This window comes from Pristiophorus japonicus, chromosome 3, assembly GCF_044704955.1.
Source record: "Pristiophorus japonicus isolate sPriJap1 chromosome 3, sPriJap1.hap1, whole genome shotgun sequence".
In the NCBI taxonomy this organism is placed as follows: Eukaryota; Metazoa; Chordata; class Chondrichthyes; family Pristiophoridae; genus Pristiophorus; species Pristiophorus japonicus.
This window is the reverse complement of record NC_091979.1, coordinates 329,991,546-330,014,119: the sequence shown is the minus strand read 5'-3', so window position 1 is coordinate 330,014,119 and position 22,574 is coordinate 329,991,546. Positions and strand designations below refer to the sequence as shown.

Here is a 22,574-nt window from a genome sequence, read left to right as displayed (position 1 = left end):
GCAGATCCTTGCATCGATCTCCTTGTCCAAGGACCCATCACTTGATATGGTGCTGCCAAGATACTTGCAGCTGTCCACTGACTTTAGTTGTATACTGCCGATGGAGACTGTGGGAGCAGGTGCTGTGGTGCCAGGGGCAGGCTGATAGAGAACCTCGGTTTTACTGAGGCTGATACTTTGACCAAACAGTTCTGTTGCCTCAACAAATTTGCTGAGTATGAATTGTCGGTCACTCTCCTTGTGTGCCATGAGGGCGCAGTCGTCAGCAAAGAGTGCCTCTAAGATGAGTCGTTTCTGTACTTTGGTCTTTGCAGCAAGGGGGCAGAGGTCGAACAGTGAACCATCTAATCGATATTTCAGATAGATCCCAAACTCCAAGTCTTTTATGGCATAGTTCAAGACGCAGGTAAAGAATATGTTGAACAGAACTGGAGCGAGTACACAACCTTGTTTCACTCCATTTGAGACGGCAACTGGGGCCGTGGTTGTGTGTCTGAGAGCACTTCACCTGTCATGTTCACCCGCATGGATAAGTCAAGGATCCCTCGTCAGCTTCTTCACGGCGAGTTCTGTGAAGGCCGAAGACACCAGGGGCACCCCCACAAGTGCTATAAAGATTGCATCAAGGCTAACCTCCAGTACTGTGGCATCCAACCAAAGGACCTCGAGTACACAGCAGCCAGTGGCGAACCCTCACGAGGACTGCCTGCCAGACCTTCGAAGAAAGCCGATGTCAACGCCTGCGGGACACTAGAGATAGACAACATCAGGTGGCAGTACTGTCAGCATCAGGCACATCGAACTTCCCTTGTCCGACGTGCAAGAGACTATGTGCATCCAGAATTGGCCTATACAGCCACTTGAAGACACATGCCATTGATGATTAGCACATCAACGTCTTTGTTGGATACGACAGACTACCAAGAGATGAGAGTAGATGTGGTGTATTTGGACTTCCAGAAGGCATTTGACAAGGTGCCACATGAAAGATGAAAGTTCACGGGGTTGGGGTTAATATATTAGCATGGATAGAGGATTGGCTAACGAACAGAAGACAGAGAGTAGGAATAAGTGGTTCATTCTCTGGTTGGCAACCAGTAACTAGTGGGGAGCCGCAGGGATCAGTACTGGGACCCCAACTATTTACAATCTATATTAACGACTTGGAAGAAAAGACTGAGTGTAACTTAGCCAAGTTTTCTGACGATACAAAGATGGGAGGAAAAGCAATGTGTGAGGAGGACACACAAAATCTGCAAAAGGACATAGACAGGCTAAGTGAGTGGGCAAAAATTTGGCAGATGGAGTATAATCTTGGAAAATGTGAGGTCATGCACTTTGGCAGAAAAAAATCGAAGAGTAAGTTATTGCTTAAATAGAGAAAGATTGCAAAGTGCCAGAGTACAGTAGGACCTGGGGGTACTTGTGCATGAAACACAAAAGGATAGTATGCAGGTACAGCAAGTGATTAGGAAGGCCAATGGTATCTTGGCCTTTATTACAAAGGGAATGGAGTATAAAAGCAGGGAAGTCTTGCTACAGCTATATAAGGCCACACCTGGAATATTGCGTGCAGTTTTGGTTTCCATATTTACAAAAGGATATACTTGCTTTGGAGGCAGTTCAGAGAAGGTTCACTAGATTGATTCAGGGGATGAGGGGGTTGACTTATGAGGAAAGGTTGAGTAGATTGGGCCTCTACTCATTGGAATTCAGAAGAATGAGAGGTGACCTTATCGAAATGTATAAGATTATGAGGGGGCTTGACGAGGTGGATGCAGAGAGGATGTTTCCACTGATGGGGAAGACTAGAACTAGAGGGCATGATCTTAGAATAAGGGGACCGCCCATTTAAAACAGAGATGAAGAGAAATTTATTTTCCGAGGGTTGCAAATCTCTGGAATTCGCTGCCTCAGAGAGCTGTGGAGGCCGGGACATTGAATAAATTTAAGACAGAAATAGACAGTTTCTTAAATGATAAGGAGTTATGGGGAGCGGGCAGGAAAGTGGAGCTGAGTCCATGATCAGATCAGCCATGATCTTATTGAATAGTGGAGCAGGCTCGAGGGGCCGTATGGCCTACTCCTGCTCCTATTTCTTATGTTCTTATATTTGCTTTTCTATCTCCCTCTGACTGTTTGGGGACCATAGTTCACTCCCAACAGTGTAACTGCCCCTTTTTTGTTCTTCAGTTCAACCCATATGGCCTCATTATATGGTCCTTCTAACATATCATCCCTCGTCACTGCTGCAATTGTTTCTTTAATCAATATTGCGACTTCCCCTCCTTTTTTATCCCCCCCCTAACTCGTCTGAAAATGCTGTAACCAGGAATGTTGAGCTGCCATACCTGTCCTTCTTTCAGCCATGTCTCAGTAATAGCTATAATATTATACTCCCACGTGTCTATCTGTGCCCTCAGCTCATCAGCCTTATTCCCTAGACCCCTTGCATTGAAGTATATACCATTTAGTACAGCCAAACTCCCTTGTTTTCTATATTCTAGCTTTTGTTTCCTCTGCCTTCCAAACATCCTTACTAATTTTCTGCCTTCCATTCTTGTTTTTCTTCTCTCCCTTCTGAATCTACTCTCAGGTTCCTATCCCCCTGCCAAGCTAGTTTAAACACTCTAGCACTGCCAGGATATTGGTCTCGGCCCTGTTGAGGTGTAATCCGTCCGGCTTTTACTGGTCCCACCTCCCCCAGAAATGGTCCTAATGCCTCAGGAATCTAAACCCAATCCTCCTGCACCATCTCTCCAGCCACGCATTCAACTGCTCGATCCTTGTATTCTTGTACTCAGCAGCACGTGGCACCGGGAGTGATCAAGAGATTGCTACCTTTGAGGTCCTGCTTTTTAGTTTCTATCCAGCTCTCTAAAATCTGCCTGCAGAACCTCATCCTGCAGAAACTCATAATAGGGACACCAGGGAAACAAAATACTGATAAATATTAAACTGTTTGGTTGACAAAAGAAATCTCGATTTAACTTTTAAAAGATGAACAGTTTAACAGGGGTTCACACAGACTCACCTGACTGGCCGACTCAGGATCCACCCCTCAAGCACCGCGATTGGTTGCAGAACACGCAGCTCCCTGGGCCCTCCGGCCTCTGAGCTCTCTTCCTGTTGGTTCCCAGGGCAATCAATCACCACTCGCCAACATTACGCTGCCAGATGTAGTTGAGGGGCTCAGAGGAAGAAATAAAATGAGGCCGTGAATCTGAGTTAAGAAATAAAATTAGAGAAGCATGATTAAATTTATAAACACAACTATTTAAAGTCAAATCAAATGAATTGTTGCAATTAATATATTCCTTTTGGGCCAAGTGGGAAACAAGTGATGTGTGGGCTGTGCAGAGTGTCTGTGCCCGGTTACACAGCGTGTCCCTGGCTCCCTGCTCCAAGTGAACATGTTTCAGCTCACATCCAACTGACTGAATAAACCTCGCCCGTCTAAACCCCATCACACAAATATCAGCATTTGATGTTTAGTTATGCTAAACCTTTATAAAACACTGGTTAGGCCTCAGCTGACACATTGTGTTCAATTCTGGGCACCACACTTTCAGAAGGATGTCTACACCTCAGAGAGGGTGTAGAAGAGATTTACTAGAATGGTACGAAGGATGAGGGACTTCAGTTATGTGAGGATACTGGAGAAGGTGCAGTTATTCTCCTTGGAGCAGAAAACGTTAACAGGAGATTTAATAGAGTGTTCGAAATCATGAACAGTTTTGATAGAAGGGTCAGTAACCAGAGGACACAGAGTTCAGGTGATTGGCAAAAGAAGCAGAGGTGACATGAGGAAACATTTTATAAGCAGCGAGTTGTTGCAATCTGGAATGCACTGCCTGATAGCTACTATTGAATCTGCTTCCACCGCCCTATCAAAAGTGAATTGGATAAATACTAAAGGGACAATATTTGCAGAGCTACGGGGAAAGAGCAGAGGAGTGGAACTAACTGGATAGCTCTACCATAGAGCCAGCACAGACATGATGGGCCGAATGGCCTCTTTCTGCGCTGTTTCATTCTATGAAACTGACGGATGATCTTCCCAGAATGCTGCAACCACATATCCCCAGCATAACCAAGACCCCACTATTTCCACCTCCATAACATCAGCCGTCTCTGCCCCTGCCTCAGCTCATCCTCTACTGAAACCCTCATCCATTCCTCAGTTACCTCTAGACTTGACTATTCCAACACACTTCTGGCTACCCTCCCTCATTCTACCTGACATAATCTTGAGCTCATTCAAAACTCGGCAGCCCGTGTCCTAACTCGCACCAAGTCCCGCTCACCCATCACCCCTGTGCTCACTGACCTGCATTAGATCCCAGTTAAGCAACGCTTCGATTTCAAGATTCTCATCCCTGTTTACAAATCCCTCCATTGCCTCGCCCTTCCCCATCTCTGTTATCTCCTCCAGCCCCACAACACATCCCCTCACCATATCTGTGCTCCTCTAATTCTGCCCTCTTGAGCATCCCTGATTATAATCACGCAACCATTGGTGGCCTTGTCTTCTGTTGCCGAGGCCACAAGCTCTGGAAATCACTACCGAAACCGCTGTGCCTCTCTCGCTCTCTTTCCTCCTTTAAGATGCTCCTTAAAACCGACCTGTTTTGGCCACCTGCCCTAATTTCACCATATGTGGTCAGTGTCACATTTTGTGAGAAAAGCAATATATTATATAAATACAAGATTACAAGATGTCGTTGGCACGACCACACCGCACATGGTCAGCACACGACCACAGCGCACATGCTCAGCACACGACCACACCGCACATGGTCAGCACACGACCACACCGCACATGGTCAGCACACGACCACACCGCACATGGTCAGCACACGACCACAGCGCACATGCTCAGCACACGACCACACCGCACATGGTCAGCACACGACCACACCGCACATGGTCAGCACACGACCACACCGCACATGGTCAGCACACGACCACACCGCACATGGTCAGCACACGATCACACCGCACATGCTCAGCACACGACCACACCGCACATGCTCAGCACACGATCACACCGCACATGCTCAGCACACGACCACACCGCACATGCTCAGCACACGATCACACCGCACATGCTCAGCACACGACCACACCACACATGCTCAGCACACGATCACACCGCACATGGTCAGCACACGACCACACCACACATGCTCAGCACACGACCACACCGCACATGCTCAGCACACGACCACACCGCACATGGTCAGCACACGACCACACCGCACATGGTCAGCACACGACCACACCGCACATGGTCAGCACACGACCACACCGCACATGGTCAGCACACGACCACACCGCACATGGTCAGCACACGACCACACCGCACATGCTCAGCACACGACCAGCCCGCACATGCTCAGCACACGACCACACCGCACATGGTCAGCACACCAATTGAACAAGTACTTTGGTTCGGTATTCACTAAGGAGGACACAAACAACCTTCCGGATATAAAAGGCGTCAGAGGGTCTAGTAAGGAGGAGGAACTGAGGGAAATCTTTATTAGTCGGGAAATTGTGTTGGGGAAATTGATGGGATTGAAGGCCGATAAATCCCCAGGGCCTGATGGACTGCATCCCAGAGTACTTAAGGAGGTGGCCTTGGAAATAGCGGATGCATTGACAGTCATTTTCCAACATTCCATTGACTCTGGATCAGTTCCTATCGAGTGGAGGGTAGCCAATGTAACCCCACTTTTTAAAAAAAGGAGGGAGAGAGAAAACAGGGAATTATAGACCGGTCAGCCTGACCTCAGTAGTGGGTAAAATGATGGAATGAATTATTAAGGATGTCATAGCAGCGCATTTGGAAAGAGGTGACATGATAGGTCCAAGTCAGCATGGATTTGTGAAAGGGAAATCATGCTTGACAAATCTTCTGGAATTTTTTGAGGATGTTTCCAGTAGAGTGGACAAGGGAGAACCAGTTGATGTGGTATATTTGGATTTTCAGAAGGCTTTCGACAAGGTCCCACATAAGAGATTAATGTGAAAAGTTAAAGCACATAGGATTGGGGTTGTGTGCTGACGTGGATTGAGAACTGGTTGTCAGACAGGAAGCAAAGAGTAGGAGTAAATGGGTACTTTTCAGAATGGCAGGCAGTGGGGTACATTAATGATTTAGACGAGGGGATTAAATGTAATATCTCCAAATTTTCAGATGACACTAAGTTGGGTGGCAGTGTGAGCTGCGAGGAGGATGCTATGAGGCTGCAGAGTGACTTGGATAGGTTCGGTGAGTGGGCAAATGCATGGCAGATGAAGTATAATGTGGATAAATGTGAGGTTATCCACTTTGGTGGTAAAAACAGAGAGACAGACTATTATCTGAATGGTGACAGATTAGGAAAAGGGGAGGTGCAAAGAGACCTGAGTGTCATGGTACATCAGTCATTGAAGGTTAGCATGCAGGTACAGCAGGCGGTTAAGAAAGCAAATGGCATGTTGGCCTTCATTGCGAGGGGATTTGAGTACAGGGGCAGGGAGGTGTTGCTACAGTTGTACAGGGCCTTGGTGAGGCCACACCTGGAGTATTGTGTACAGTTTTGGTCTCCTAACTTGAGGAAGAACATTCTTGCTATTGAGGGAGTGCAGCGAAGGTTCACCAGACTGATTCCCGGGATGGCAGGACTGACCTATCAAGAAAGACTGGATCAACTGGGCTTGTATTCACTGGAGTTCAGAAGAGTGAGAGGGGACCTCATAGAAACGTTTAAAATTCTGACGGGTTTAGACAGGTTCGATGCAGGAAGAATGTTCCCAATGTTGGGGAAGTCCAGAACCAGGGGTCACAGTCTAAGGATAAGGGGTAAGCCATTTAGGACCGAGATGAGGAGAAACTTCTTCACCCAGAGAGTGGTGAACCTGTGGAATTCTCTACCACAGAAAGTTGTTGAGACCAATTCACTAAATATATTTAAAAAGGAGTTAGATGAAGTCCTTACTACTCGGGGGATCAAGGGGTATGGCGAGAAAGCAGGAATGGGGTACTGAAGTTGCAAGTTCAGCCATGAACTCATTGAATGGCGGTGCAGGCTAGAAGGGCCGAATGGCCTACTCCTGCACCTATTTTCTATGTTTCTACGACCGCTGGCGGCCTTTACCCGAGGCTCCGCGGCGGGTGGTGATTCTCGGCCAAAGGCCGGTCAGTTCTGACCCAGAAGCTCTCCGGGTGGGGGGGTGAGTGGGAAGTGACCTTTGTTCAACATCCGAATGCAAGCAGGGCCGAGCCGGAAAACCGGCCTCAGAGTCCCGGGGGGCCCACCCCGGCTGTGAGCCGATTCCGGTTGACCACAGTCACGAGATCCGCACAGCGCCACAGTGAGTGGGGGGTGCCTGGAGGACAGAGTGCGCGGCGCGTCCTTCAACCAGTCTAGGAGCCCGATGGGCGAGGCTTCAGGGGAGCTTCACTCAGCATCAGTGCCGCACCTGCCCTGGGAGTGTTTGATGGGACAGTGTAGAGGGAGCTTTACTCTGTATCTAACCCCCTGTACCTGCCCTGGGAGTGTTTGATGGGACAGTGTAGAGGGAGCTTTACTCTGTATCTAACCCTGTGCTGTACCTGCCCTGGGAGTGTTTGATGGGACAGTGCAGAGGGAGCTTTACTCTGTATCTAACCCCGTGCTGTACCTGCCCTGGGAGTGTTTGATGGGACAGCGTAGAGGGAGCTTTACTCTGTATCTAACCCTCTGTACCTGCCCTGGGAGTGTTTGATGGGACAGCGTAGAGGGAGCTTTACTCTGTATCTAACCCTCTGTACCTGCCCTGGGAGTGTTTGATGGGACAGCGTAGAGGGAGCTTTACTCTGTATCTAACCCTCTGTACCTGCCCTGGGAGTGTTTGATGGGACAGTGTAGAGGGAGCTTTACTCTGTATCTAACCCTGTGCTGTACCTGCCCTGGGAGTGTTTGATGGGACAGTGTAGAGGGAGCTTTACTCTGTATCTAACCCCGTGCTGTACCTGCCCTGCGAGTGTTTGATGGGACAGTGTAGAGGGAGCTTTATTCTGCCCATCGTGTCCGCGCTGGCCGACTAAGAGCTATCCAGCATAATCCCACTTTCCAGCTCTTTGTCCATAGCCCTGCAGGTTACGGCACTTCAAGTGCACATCCAAGTATTTTTTAAATGTGATTATGTTTTCTGCCTCTACCACCCTTTCAGGCAGTGAGTTCCAGACCCCTACCTCTCTGGGTGAAGAAATTTGCCCTCATAACTTCTCTAAACCTTCTACCAATTACTTTAAATCTGTGTCGCCTGATTGTTTCTGCCCCTCCACCAAGGGAAACAGGTCCTTCCTATCCACTCTATCCAGGCCCTTCATCATTTTATACACCTCAATCAGGTCTCCCCTCAGCCTCCTCTGTCCCAAAGAAAACAGACCCAGCATCTCCAATCTTTCCTCATATCCAAAGTTCTCCAGTCCAGGTAACACACTTGTAAATCTTCTCTGCACCCGTTCCAGTGCAATCACATCTTTCCTGTAATGTGGTGGCCGGAACTGCACACAGTACTCCAGCTGCAGCCTGAGCAGTGTATTATACAGTTCAAGCATAACCTCCTTGCTCTTGTATTCCATGCCTCGACTAATAAAGGCAAGTATTCCATATGCCTACTTAACAATCTTACCTACCTGGCCTGCTACCTTCAGGGATCTGCGAACTTGCACTCCAAGGGGCCTTTGTTGCTGTACATTTTTCAGTGTCGTACCATTTGATGCGTATTGCCTTGCCTTGTTAGACCTCCCTGCAGCGGGGCTATCAAGCTCTGTTATAATTAAAGGGTTAAGAATGGATCTCGGAAATAAAACGAGCTGACACAGGCTTTTGTAGTGGTCAACTTTATAATGGTGTTTGAAGGGAAATAACATATCAGAATCATTAATTGTTACAAGCTGTGTAGCCTGAGGACAATTACAGGAAGCCCAACTGTTGAACCACAGGAAACCCAGAGGGGCAGATAAACAGGGCAAGGGGTCAAAAGTGACACAATGGAAAAACTCCATCTGGTCAAGGCAAGAGAGATAAGATAACATTCCAATGTGCCAATGAACTTTTGGGACACAATGAGGTTTATGGAAAAGTACTGGAGATAGGCATGGTCAGGATTGTACCTTTACTTTGAGTGACAAGGGTTTTGACCAAATGAATGTCTCATGTATTGAATGTCCGGCCATTATAGGCTGAGGAATTGTATAAAAACCCTGTGTTTTCTTTGTTCAGAGAGAGCATGTGAGGACAACTCAGCAACAAATACCCCACTACAATTGGCGCTGCGAGCAGGATCTCAAACGGGTGGCGGACACTGGCTGATGGAAGCCATGTCAAAGCTGTGAGTATGCTTTAATTACCACGCACAGTTAGGAAAAGGGCAGAAATCTGTCTGGTGTCAGCTGCCTGAAAGATCTGAATCTGCAGGTCTGGCCGAGACTTCAAGTAGTCAGCGGAAAATCTCAGGTGAAACAATTGCGATCGATTATACAGAAGTGTGTCTGTGTAACGTTGCGATTGATAATTGATAAGGTTGCAAGTAACGGTCTCACTCGTGAGAAGTAAGTAATATAGAAACATAGAAAATAGGTGCAGAAGTAGGCCATTCGGCCCTTCGAGCCTGCACCACCATTCAATATGATCATGGCTGATCATGCAACTTCAATACCCCATTCCTGCTTTCTCTCCATACCCCTTGATCCCTTTAGCCGTAAGGGCCGCATCTAACTCCCTTTAAATATATTGAACAAACTGGCCTCAACAACTTTCTGTGGTCGAGAATTCCACAGGTTCACAATTCTCTGAGTGAAGAAGTTTCTCCTCATCTCAGTGCTAAATGGCTTACCCCTTATCCTTAGACTGTGACCCCTGGTTCTGGACTTCCCCAACATTGGGAACAGTCTTACTGCATCTAACCTGTCCAATCCCATCAGAATTTTATATGTTTCTATGAGATCCCCTCTCATTCTTCTAAATTCCAGTGAATATAAGCCGAGGGACATACCGCTGACAACCTATAGATTGCAAGTATTGGTCTCACTCAGGGTGAGTAAGTAAGGGACGTACCGCTGACAACCTATAGCCTTGGGAAGTGAGAAACTCGAGTGGGGACCAGGGGTCCCTGACACGGTACCTAGCAGACAAAAATCGAAAACTAATTGAAATGATTAAACAAAATTGGAAACCAGACGACCCACCCGCTGAACAAAGAAAATGGTGGGAGTCGGAAAAGAAACAAAAGGAGGAGAAAGCCCTGGTTTTAGTCACTCGCCGTATTATGAATGAAGTAAATGGACGAGACTATTGACGGAGAAAGTGAGAAAATAAACTGACAGTAGATGTGATGATCACAGCATCCATCAGGACACACAAAAAGGAACACCTGCCAGCAGCCCCCATCAGTGAGAGAGAGTGGGACGGGGGAAGGACACTCGGAGTCTGTTCTAACTGCAACACACTGACAAATGTGGTGGAAATGTAGAGAGAGAGGCTCTTTGTAATGCAAGAAATGAGGGGTCAAAGTTAGTTGCTACGGCGACTGTTTTTAAATAAAAAAAGCAGGAAGCAATTCTAAAAGGAGATGTTCAGTGGGAATCCAAACCATGAATTGTAGGCATTTAGCAGCAAAAAGTGCTAAAATCTACAGGGCAACAGATTACGGTGCAGATTATAAAACAAACATTAAATGGTACGACACTGAAAAGTGTAGAGGAACAAAGGGACCTTGGAGTGTAGACCCCGACCCCTGAAGCTAGCAGGCTAGGTAGATAAGGTGGTTAAGAAGGTGTATGGAATACTTGCCTTTATTAGTCACAGCATGGAATACAGGAGCAGAGACATCATGCTTGAACTGTAGAAAACTCGAGTTGGGTCACCACATTAAGGAAAGATGGGATTGCACTGGAAAGAGTGCAGAGGAGATTTACAAGAATGTTGCCTGGACTGGAGAATTTTGGCTGTGTGGAAAGATTAGAGATGCTGGGTCTCTTTTCTTTGGAATAGAGGAGGCCTGAGGGGAGACTTTATTGAGGTGTATAAAATTAGGTGGGGCCTGAATAGAGCGATAGGAAGGTCCTGTGTCCCTTGGCGGAGAGGTCAACAACCAGGGAGCATGGGTTTAAAGTAATTGAAGGAGGTTTAGAGGAGATATGATAGGGATCAGAAAATGAAAATTGATTTAAGGAATAATGGATAAATAGTTATACTGAATCAAAAGGAGAAAAGGGAAGATCATGTTTCTTTCTTACTGTTCTCATGTTTTTCTTTGATGTTTCAGTAAAGTTTTAGGAAAACATGTGCGACTCTTCCTTTGTTTGGCTGTGGCTCCTCCCCCTTTTCCAAGTGACATTGGGAAGTTTAATAGTGGAGTTACTGAGGTTAATTAACCTATTAAAAACCAGACTTTTATTATGGCCATGATGTAAATTGTGTCGAGAGTCTTTAGTTCCGGACATAAGGCATTTCACATTAATAATTGGTATAGTTTTTTAAATTCTGACCAATGTGTAACTGGGGAGAAAAGGATGAAATACTATTTTGTGCAAAGTTGTTTTTCTGAATGTTTTTATTTTGAGAATAAAAACACGGGCACTTTACAAAAGTAAAAGTTTTAACTGGAGAGTTTAAACTGAAAAAGGCTGCAGGCTGAAGTCGACATGGATTGATGGTGTCTGTGTTTGTCAGCTTTCGAAACAAAGGAAGTTAACTCTTTCACGGGCAGCTGTGAACTCTGTTTTAACTCAGTGGGTTATACCTTTAGAATATTGGAAATCTTCTTAATTTGAAGAGAATCACCAGAGATTCTGTTTCTTTTGTTTTAAGTAGGTGACCATTGGGAAGAAGCGATTGTTGTTTAAAGGGGTTAGTGGATTGTGCCTGAGGGGTCAGGAGGGCACACCAGAGTAAATCTCAGAAGTGGGATTCGTCCTCTCCAGGGGAATGAGGAAGAAGGGGTGCCTAATGGGATACCCCACCTAACCAGGTATAGTAAGATCCAAAAGGAAGTGGACAGGACACTGGAGCTGGAAGAATCTCCTCGGGTCCCAGATTTGGAACTACCTCCTGTCCACAGACATACCTCGCAAACCTCGCCAATCTCAGAGTAGTAAGAGACATATCGTGAATGGTAGAAGTAGGGACGACCGAGGATATAGGATAGGGGTACATTTACAGTGGCATGGTAATCATACCACTGTAACCCCCCATTATATCAAGGGGTGCAAGGACGGGAGCGCGGTTGTACAAGCAGTCGTTTAAAAAAAAAAATGGCTCCTTTTCCAACGAATAAACAGATTTGTGGGAAAAGCAAATTGTTTGTCATAAACACATCCCAGGGAAACAAATGGGCTAATGGTAATCTCAACTCGGGTATATTGTACCATGATGTGCATCACAAAGTGCTACCTGTAATAGTGAATCTGACCAAACTGGGACTACCTGGGTGTTGCAAGCCTAAAACAGCACGGCTACATGGGGGACTGAGCAAGGGAGTTTGGCAGAGGACCAGTACAACCTGCACGGAGTTCAGGGAGAGTGAGGGGCTTGATCGTACCTTGATAAGAATGATGCCGAGACTATTGGGGAGATTCATAACAGAAGGCAGTGAGGCCTGATTAATGTGTTGCAGCTGGTTTAATGCTAAAAAGTGGGTAAACCAGATTATAGAGGGGGAACAAATCACCTTTAATAAAACAGCTCGAAGTAATGTATGGATCTTGGTTAGTGGAACAAGCCCAAGGAAACCTGCAGCATATTGCAGAGGGAAAGCTCTCTTTCTGGGTAACTGATCGAGATCGAGGGCAATGCCCACTTATCAACGGACTAAGACTCTGTGCCAAGTCAGAAGGTTGGTACAAGTGTACCCGGTGGCACGAGTGTAATTTACAGGAACAGAATGACATCACCCTGTTACAGATAGTAGGGTATTACACAAGCCTGCCGGAGAAAATTTAGTAGGATACAATATATTAGGGAAATTAACCCGGATGGATGGGATAACATGGAATTGCACCATGAAGCTAATTGCGGGACAGCATTTTCCTGTACGATCTGTATAAAGAGGGAAGGGTGAATATTGTGTCAGCACCATACACTGGGAATACCAGTACGGTACCAACCTGACTTGTCCCATTGCGACAGGAACCTTTTGTATTGCCCCAGCCCAAACTGTGAGACTTGGGGCGCGGGGTTCATTAAGTAATTATTTGCGTAGGCAATAAATATCACTGAGAAAGGAGTTAAATGTGTAACTGCCAAAGGGAAGATATAATGAATTTGGATAGTTAATTGGGACAATTGAGGACCAAGTACAATGGGCATTAAGCGAAATGGGGAACAGAGGGTCACAACGGTTAGATGCTGAGGTGATACTTACGGTACATATGATCGAGATCGTCTGACAATGAACCACGAGACTGTGTGTGGTTTTTATGTTACCTATTGTCTAACAACAACCGACACACACTATCGGTATGCGACGAGGGTGGCAACTGTTAACACATTTCACATAGCCAGTATAGACCATGAAGTTCAAGACTTAGCCCAACATTTGAGAACCCTTTTACTAAAGGGAAACGATCGGACTTTGCAGTTGTCAGAAATCGGAGACGAGGTCACCAGACAAATGCTGCAAATCGAGGAAATCTGAGAGCCTCATGCCCAAACTATCAATAAGATAAGTGTGCGACTAAATGATCTAACCCAAGAAACACATAAAGAACTTGTGTATGCAATGTACATAGAAACATAGAAAATAGGTGCAGGAATAGGCCATTCGGCCCTTTGAGCCTGCAACACCATTCAATATGAACATCCATCTTCAATACCCCATTCCTGCTTTCTCTCCATACCCCTTGATCCCTTTAGCCGTAAGGGCCACATCTAACTCCCTTTTGAATATATCTAACGAACTGGCCTCAACAACTTTCTGGTAGAGAATTCCACATGCCCACAATTCTCTGAGTGAAGAGGTTTCACCTCCTCTCAGTCCTAAATGGCTTATCCCTTATCCTTAGACTGTGACCCCTGGTTCTGGACTTCCCCAACATCGGGAACATTCTTCCTGCATCGAACCTGTCCAATCCCATCAGAATGTTATATGTTTCTATGAGATCCTCTCTCATTCTTCTAAATTCCAGTGAATATAAGCCTAGTCGATCCAGTCTTTCTTTATATGTCAGTCCTGCCATCCCGGGAATCAGTCTGGTGAACCTTCGCTGCACTCCCTCAATAGCAAGAATGTTCTTCCTCAGATTAGGAGACCAAAACTGTACAGGCTCTGTACAACTGCAGTAAGACCTCACTGCTCCTATACTCAAATCCTCTCGCTATGAAGGCCAACATGCCATTTGCCTTCTTCACTGCCTGCTGTACCTGCATGCCAACTTTCAATGACTGATGAACCATGACACCCAGGTCGTTGCATCTCCCCTTTTCTTAATCTGTCACCATTCAGATAATATTCCGCCTCCCTGTTTTTGCCACCAAAGTGGATAACCTCACATTTATCCACATTATACTTCATCTGCTATGCATTTGCCCACTCACCTAACCTGTCCAAGTCACCCTGCAGCCTCTTAGCATCCTCCTCACAGCTCACACTGCCATCCAGCTTACTGTCATCTGCAAACTTGGAGATATTACACTCAATTCCTTCATCAAAATCATTAATGTATATTGTAAATAACTGGGAACCCAGCACTGAACCTTGCGGTTCCCCATTAGTCACTGTCTGTCATTCTGAAAAGGACCCGTTTATTCCTCTTTGCTTCCTGTCTGCCAACCAGTTCTCTATCCACGTTAATACATTATCCCCAATACCATGTGCTTTAATTTTGCACACTAATCTCTTGTGTGGGAACCTGTCAAAAGCCTTTTGAAAGTCCAAATGCACCACATCTACTGGTTCTCCCTTGTCCACTCTACTAGTTACATCCTCAAAACATTCTAGAAGATTTGTCAAGCATGATTTCCCTTTCATAAATCCATGCTGACTTGGACTGATCCTGTCACTGCTTTTCAAATACACTGCTATTACGTCTTTAATAATTGATTCCAACATCTTCACCACTACCGATGTCAGGCTAACCGGTCTATAATTCCCTGTTTTCTCTGTCCCTCCTTTTTTTTAAAAGCGGGGTTACATTAGCTACCCTCCAATCCATAGGAACTGATCCAGGCCGAAAGAATGTTGGAAAATGACTACCAATGCATCCACTATTTCTACGGCCATTTCCTTAAGTACTCTGGGATACAGACTATCAGGCCCTGGGGATTTATCAGCCTTCAATCCCATCAATTTCCCGAACACAATTTCCTGACTAATAAGGATTTCCTTCAGTTTCTCCTTCTCGCTAGACCCTCAGTATTTCCGGAAGGTTATTTGTGACTTCTTAGTGAAGACAGAACCAAAGTATTTGTTCAATTGGTCTGCCATTTCTTTGTTCCCCATTATAAATTCACCTGATTCCGATTGCAAGGGACCTACATTTGTCTTCACTAATCTTTTTCTCTTCACATATCTTTCGAAGCTTTTGCAGTCAGTTTTTATGTTCCCTGCAAGCTTACTCTCATACTCTATTTTCCCCCTCCTAATTAAACCCTTTGTCCTCCTCTGCTGATTTCTTAATTTCCCCCAGTCCTCAGGTTTGCTGCTTTTTCTGGCCAATTTATATGCCTCTTCCTTGGATTTAACACTATCCCTAATTTCCCTCATTAGCCACGGTTGAGCCAACTTCCATGTTTTATTTTTACACCAGAGAGGGATGTACAATTGTTGAAGTTCATCCATGTGATCTTTAAATGTCTGCCATTGCCTATCCACCGTCAACCCTTTATGTATCATTCGCCAGTCTATCCTAGCCAATTCACGTCTCATACCATCGAAGTTACCTTTCTTTAAGTTCAGGACCCTAGTCTCTGAATTAACTGTGTCACTCTCCATCTTAATAAAGAATTTTACCATATTATGGTCACTCTTCCCCACGGGGTCTCGCACAACAAGATTGCTAATTAATCCTCTCTCATTACACAAGACCCAGTCTAGGATGGCTTGCTCTCTAGTTGGTTCCTCGACATATTGGTCTAGAAAACCATCCCTTATACACTTCAGGAAATCCTCCTCCACTGTATTGCTACCAGTTTGGTTATCCCAATCGATATGTAGATTAAAATCACCAATGTTAACTGCTGTACCTTTATTGCACGCATCCCTAATTTCCTGTTGGATGCCATCCGCAAACTCACTACTACTGTTTGGTGGTCTGTACACAACTCCCACTAGCGTTTTCTGCCCTTTGGCTCAACCCATACAGATTCCACATCATCCAAGCTAATGACCTTCTTTACTATTGCGTTAATCTCCTCCTTAACCAGTAATGCTACCCCACCACCTTTTCATTTTCCTGAATATTGAATACCTCTGGTTGTGGAGTTCCCAGCCTTGGTCACCCTGGAGCCATGTCTTCGTAATCCCAATTACATCATATCCGTTAACAGCTATCTGCGCAATTATTTCATCCAGCTTATTAGAATGCTCCTTGCATTGCGACACAGAGCCTTCAGGCTTGTTTTTTTAACACTTTTTGTCCTTTTAGAATTATGTTGTAATATGGCCCTTTTTGATTTTTGCCTTTGATTTCTCTGCCCTCCACCTTTCCTTATCTCCTTTCTACCTTTTGCTTCTGCCCCCATTTTACTTCCCTCTGTCTCCCTGCATAGATTCCCATCCCCCTGCCATATTAGTTTAACCCCTCCCCAACAGCACGAGCAAACACTCCCCCTAGGACATTGGTTCCGGTCCTGCCCAGGTGCAGACCGTCCGGTTTGTACTGGTCCCACCTCCCCCAGAGCCGGTTCCAATGTCCCAGGAATTTGAATCCCTCCCTCTTGCACCATTCCTCAAGCCACGTATTCATCGTAACTATCCTGTTATTTCTACTCTGACTAGCATGTGGCACTGGTAGCAATCCTGAGATTACTACCTTTGCGGTCCTACTTTTTAATTTAACTCCTAGCTCCCTAAATTCAGCTTGTAGGACCTCATCCTGTTTTTTTAACCTATATCGGTGGTACCTATATGCACCACGACAACTGGCTGTTCACCCTCCCCTTCCAAAATGCCCTGCAGCCACTCCGAGACATCCTTGACCCTTGCACCAGGGAGGCAACATACCATCCTGGAGTGTTCATTGCGGCTGCAGAAATGTCTATCTATTCCCCTTACAATCGAATCCCCTATCACTATCGCTCTCCGACTCTTTTTCCTGCCCTCCTGTGCAGCAGAGCCGCCCATGGTGCCATGAACTTGGCTGCTGCTGCTGCCCTGATGAGTCATCTCCCCCAACAGTATCCAAAACGGTGTATCTGTTTTGGAGGGAGATAACCGCAGCGGACTCCTGTACTACCTTCCTACTGCTCTGTCTGGAGTATTCAACGTTTAGGAAGGATAGACTAGAAAGGAAAAGGAGGCAGGGTGGCGTAGCTGGTTAAAGAGGAAATTAGTAAGGAAGGGCATTAGCTTGGATGATGTGAAATCGGTATGGGTGGAGCTACGGAATACCGAGGGGCAGAAAACACTAGTGGGAGTTGTGTACAGACCACCAAACAGTAGTAATGAGGATGGGGACAGCATCAAACAAGAAATTAGGGATGCGTGCAATAAAGGTACAGCAGTTATCATGGGCGACTTCAATCTACATATTGACTGGGCTAACCAAACTGGTAGCAATGTGGTGGAGGAGGATTTCCAAGAGTGTATTAGGGATGGTTTTCTGGACCAATATGTTGAGGAACCAACTAGGGATCTGGCCATCCTAGACTGGGTGATGTGTAATGAGAAAGGTCTAATTAACAATCTTGTTGTGCGAGGCCCCTTGGGAAAGAGTGACCATAATATGGTAGAATTCTTTATTAAGGTGGAGAGCGACACAGTTAATTCAGAGACTAGGGTCCTGAACTTGGGGAAAGGTAACTTCGATGGTATGAGACATGAATTGACTAGAATAGACTGGCGAGTGATACTTAAAGGGTTGACGGTGGATAGGCAATGGCAAACATTTAAAGATCACATGGATGAACTTCAACAATTGTACATCCCTGTCGGGAGTAAAAATAAAACGGGGAAGTTGGCTCAACCGTGGCTAACAAGGGAAATTAAGGATAGTGTTAAATCCAAGAAAGAGGCATATAAATTGGCCAGAAAAAGCAGCAAACCAGAGGACTGGGAGAATTTTGTAATACAGCAGAGGAGGACAAAGGGTTTAATTAAGAGGGGGAAAATAGAGTATGAGAGGAAGCTTGCTGGGAACATAAAAAATGACTGCAAAAGCTTCTATAGATTTGTGAAAAGAAAAAGATTAGTGAAGACAAATGTAGGTCCCTTGCAGTCAGATTCAGGTGAATTTATAATGGGGAACAAAGAAATGGCAGACCAGTCGAACAAATACTTTGGTTCTGTTTTCACGGAGGAAGACACAAATAACCTTCTGGAAATACTAGGGGACTGAGGGTCTAATGAGAAGGAGGAACTGAAGGATATCTTTATTGTGCGGGAAATGGTGTTCGGGAAATTGATGAGATTGAAGGGCGATAAATCCCCGGGGCCTGATAGTCTGCATCCCAGAGTACTTAAGGAAGTGGCCGTAGAAATAGTGGATGCATTGGTGATCATTTTCCAACAGTCTATCGACTCTGCACCACTTCCTATGGACTGGAGGATAGCTAATGTAACACCACTGTTTAAAAAAGGAGGGAGAGAGAAAACAGAATTATAGACCGGTTAGCCTGACATCAGTAGTGGGGAAAAAGTTGGAATCAATTATTAAAGATGAAATAACAGCGCATTTGGAAAGCAGTGACAGGATCGGTCCAAGTCAGCATGGATTTATGAAATGCTTGACAAATCTTCTGGAATTTTTTGAGGATGTAACTAGCAGAGTGGACAAGGGAGAACCAGTGGTGTATTTGGACTTTCAAAAGGCTTTTAACAAGGTCCCACACAAGTGATTTGTTGCAAAATCAAAGCACATGGTATTGGGGGTAATATACTGACATGGATAGATGGAGTGCAGCGAAGGTTCACCAGATTGATTCCCGGGATGGCAGGACTGACATATGAGGAGAGACTGGATCAACTGGGCCTTTATACACTGGAGTTTAGAAGGATGAGAGGGGATCTCATAGAAACATATAAGATTCTGACGGGACTGGACAGGTTAGATGCGGGAAGAATGTTCCCGATGATGGGGGAAGTCCAGAACCAGGGGTCACAGTCTAAGGATAAGGTGTAAGCCATTTAGGACTGAGATGAGGAGAAACTTCTTCACTCAGAGAGTTGTTAACCTGTGGAATTCTCTATCACAGAGCGTTGTTGATGCCAGTTCATTGGATATATTCAAGAGGGAGTTACATGTGGCCCTTACAGCAAAAGGGATCAAGGGGCATGGAGAGAAAGCAGGAAAGGGGTACTGAGGGAATGATCAGCCATGATCTTATTGAATGGCGGTGCAGGCTCAAAGGGCTGAATGACCTACTCCTGCACCTATTTTCTATGTTTCTCGACTCAACCATTCCAACGCACTCCTGGCTGGCCTCCCACATTCTACCTGACATTATCCTGAGGTCATCCAAAACTCAGCAGCCTGTGTCCTAACTTGCACCAAGTCCCGTTCACCCATCACCCCTGTGCTCACTGACCTACACTGGCTCCGTTTTGCAACACCTCAATTTCAAAATTCTCATCCTTGTTTACAAGTCCCTCCATGGCCTCGCCCCTCCCTATCTCTGTTATCTCACTCAGCCTCACATGCCCGCACCTCCCCATATATCTCATCTCCTCAAATTCTGCCCTCCTGAGGATCCCCAATTATAAACACTTCACCATCGGTGGTCCTGCCTCCTGTTGCCGAGGCCCCAAACTCTGAAACTCCCTCACTCTGCAGGTAGGAGGTTTGGAGGGTAAATGTCTTCACCCAGAGGGTGCTGGGGGTCTGGAACTCACTGACTGAAAGGGTGGTTGAGACACAAAGCCTCACCACATTTAAACAGTACCTGGATGTACACTTGAAGTGCCGGAACCCACAGGCTGCGGGCCCAGAGCTGGACAGTGGCATTAGGCTGAATAGCTGTGTGTCGGCCGGCGCGGACACAGGCTGAATGGTCTCCTTCTGTGCTGTAAGTTTCTGTGATTCTAAATCTCTCCGCCTCGGTGTCAAATTATTCTCCATAACATCCTGACAAACACCTTTGGATATTTTACTGTGTTGAAGGCGCTATATAAATCCAGGTGGTGTGTGAGGTGATGACGCGCCTGTTGCCCGGGTTACTGTTGTGAGGTGATGACGCGCCTGTTGCCCGGGTTACTGTTGTGAGGTGATGACGCGCCTGTTGCCCGGGTTACTGTTGTGAGGTGATGACGCGCCTGTTGCCCGGGTTACTCCATCTCGCGGACACTGAGACCGTGAAGCCCCGCCCACTCATTGTTCCTGGCCAAGTTGCCCGCGCTTGCGCCGTGACCCCGCCCTGTGCAAGATGGCGGCCAGTGAGCCCGCTGAGCCAGGACCGTCACCGCGGGGCAAACCCGGGGCCTGTGGCCTCTGATTCAGCGCCTGAGGCCTACAGCGGGTGTGTGTGAAGCTCCCCGGCCCACCCGCGGGTCCACATCCTCCCCCGCGCCCACAATCTCCTACCGCCTCTCCGAAGCGTCCGGTCGACTGACGTCTGCCTTCTCCGCCCGCGCATGCTCAGTGCGGGAGATCCGGGCTCAGCCCCGCCCCACACAAGCTCCGATTGGTTGGAGGACCAAGCGCCTGCTTGGTCCTCCAGTCCCGCCTGCGCTCTTCCTATTGGTCTGGAGCTGCCGTCAATCTCCCGGGCTGTGTGAGCTGAGCATGCGCAGTGCGAGCACTGGAGACGCACGGACGCTGAGAGGAGCTGAGGCTGGAGCCGGACTCTGCACCGGGTGAGAATCAGCGGGGCGCCGGGGAGTTACCGATCGGCAAGTGGGCGGGGAGGCTTCATAAACAACTGGAGTAGGCCGCAAGCCCCGAGTAATAACCCGAAACTCCCGCGTTTGCAGCGGCGGGTTTTTCTCCCGGTAACAGGCCCCGATTCACCGCCATCTTTGTACAGGAGGGCGGGAAGGTTCAGAGTGCAGCCCGCTCGCTTCATGGAGTCACAGCGCGATAAGGGCAATAAAAGCCAGGCAGGTGGACCGAGTTACAATACTGATCAGCCGCGGTCTGTGTCTCAGTCACACTGGGTGGTGCCTGTCAGACATTGTGGAACCCCACCAACAGTTCTTCACTTCAGGATTTATACAAACAAAATACTCTCGGCTTTGGCTCAACTTCCACTTGTGCGTTTATTGAACTTGCCTCATTCCCCAGTACACAACCTCCCTGAGATTCGGCCGGAATAACACAACCCACAGCCCAGACCCCGACACGGGGCGACCTGAAACCTAACCGGAAATATCTCACTTTAAAACCCCTCCGCGATCCGACTGTGATCACAAAACTACTCGGTCAGACTCCCCGACAGTCTGAAACTTACAATCAGCCACACAGCTGGTTCCGGTCTGGATTGTAGAAAAAGGGGCAGTTAAGTGTCTGGGGTGTCCCCCAGATCGGGGGGGGGGCACTCGATCTTATGTTTATTTTGTTCCCCCAAAAAGAGTTGTGGCCGGGACCAAATTTTAACTTGATTTTATATGTTTTAAAGTTTAATTTGTTTTAATTGCCGGATTTTTAGTGTCCCCCTCCCCTTTTATAGGGAGCACTTGTAAAATTTATGATTTTAATGCCCCCCCCAAAAAATGTTTTTTAAAACACACCCCCCCCCCCCCCCCCCACAAAAAAACAAAATATGAAAAAAGAGGGCAGTTAAAAGTGTCTGGAGTGTCCCCCAGATCGGGGGCGGGGGGGGCACTTGATCTAATGTTTATTTTGTTCCCCACCCCCAAAATAGTTGTAGGCCGGGACCTCCATCGGCCGGTCCAGGCAGCGGGCGGTCGAGGGGGTCGTTCGGCCTGACTGCCTGCCTCTCTTCCGTGCTTACATCCGCGCCAGGGTGTCCACCGGTCCGCTCGCGGCCTTCCGCGAGAGGTGGGCGCCGGAGGGACTGGAGTGCATCATCACCCCCGGCAACCAAATGTTAATTTGATGTTATGTTTTAAAGTTTAATTTGTTTTAATTGCTGGGGTTTTTAGTGTCCCCCTCCCCTTTTATAGGGGGCACTTGTAAAATATGGAATTTTAATGCCCTAAAAAAAAAACACAAAAAAAACCCTACAAAAATATTTAAAAAAACACAAAAAAAAAGAGGGCCTTGGGAATTGTTTGGAATGTCCCCCAGATCGGGGGGCACGATTTAATGTTTATTTGTTTACTCCAAAAGAGTTGTAGGCCGAGACCAGGTGACCACCCTGCATCCTCCTTCACTGCTCCGAAGTGGTCCTCTTTTTATGGGGCTTCATAATCACAGCATCAAACATATTTCCTGTTCCCCTGTCGACTCTTCCGATGGTTAATTACCTCTTGATCATCAGTGT

General features: G+C 46.7%; 1 long non-coding RNA gene and 2 pseudogenes across 1 annotated transcript in view; 2 read left to right on the top strand and 1 right to left on the bottom strand.

Moving 5' to 3' along the window:
* The window catches only part of LOC139260406 (uncharacterized), a 31,237-nt gene extending 10,473 nt beyond the window's left edge, over nt 1-20,764 (bottom strand). Inside the window, exons 1-2 of the long non-coding RNA XR_011592802.1 lie at nt 20,714-20,764; nt 3,035-3,223 (exon numbers count right to left, since the gene is read on the bottom strand). This is a non-coding gene — a long non-coding RNA (uncharacterized lncRNA). The remainder of the gene's footprint in view (nt 1-3,034; nt 3,224-20,713) is intronic.
* Nucleotides 1-22,574, top strand: part of LOC139256522 (zinc finger protein 850-like) — a 511,041-nt pseudogene that overhangs the window by 457,546 nt on the left and 30,921 nt on the right.
* LOC139260404 (zinc finger protein 850-like) overlaps nt 20,928-22,574 on the top strand; it is a 563,299-nt pseudogene continuing 561,652 nt past the window's right edge.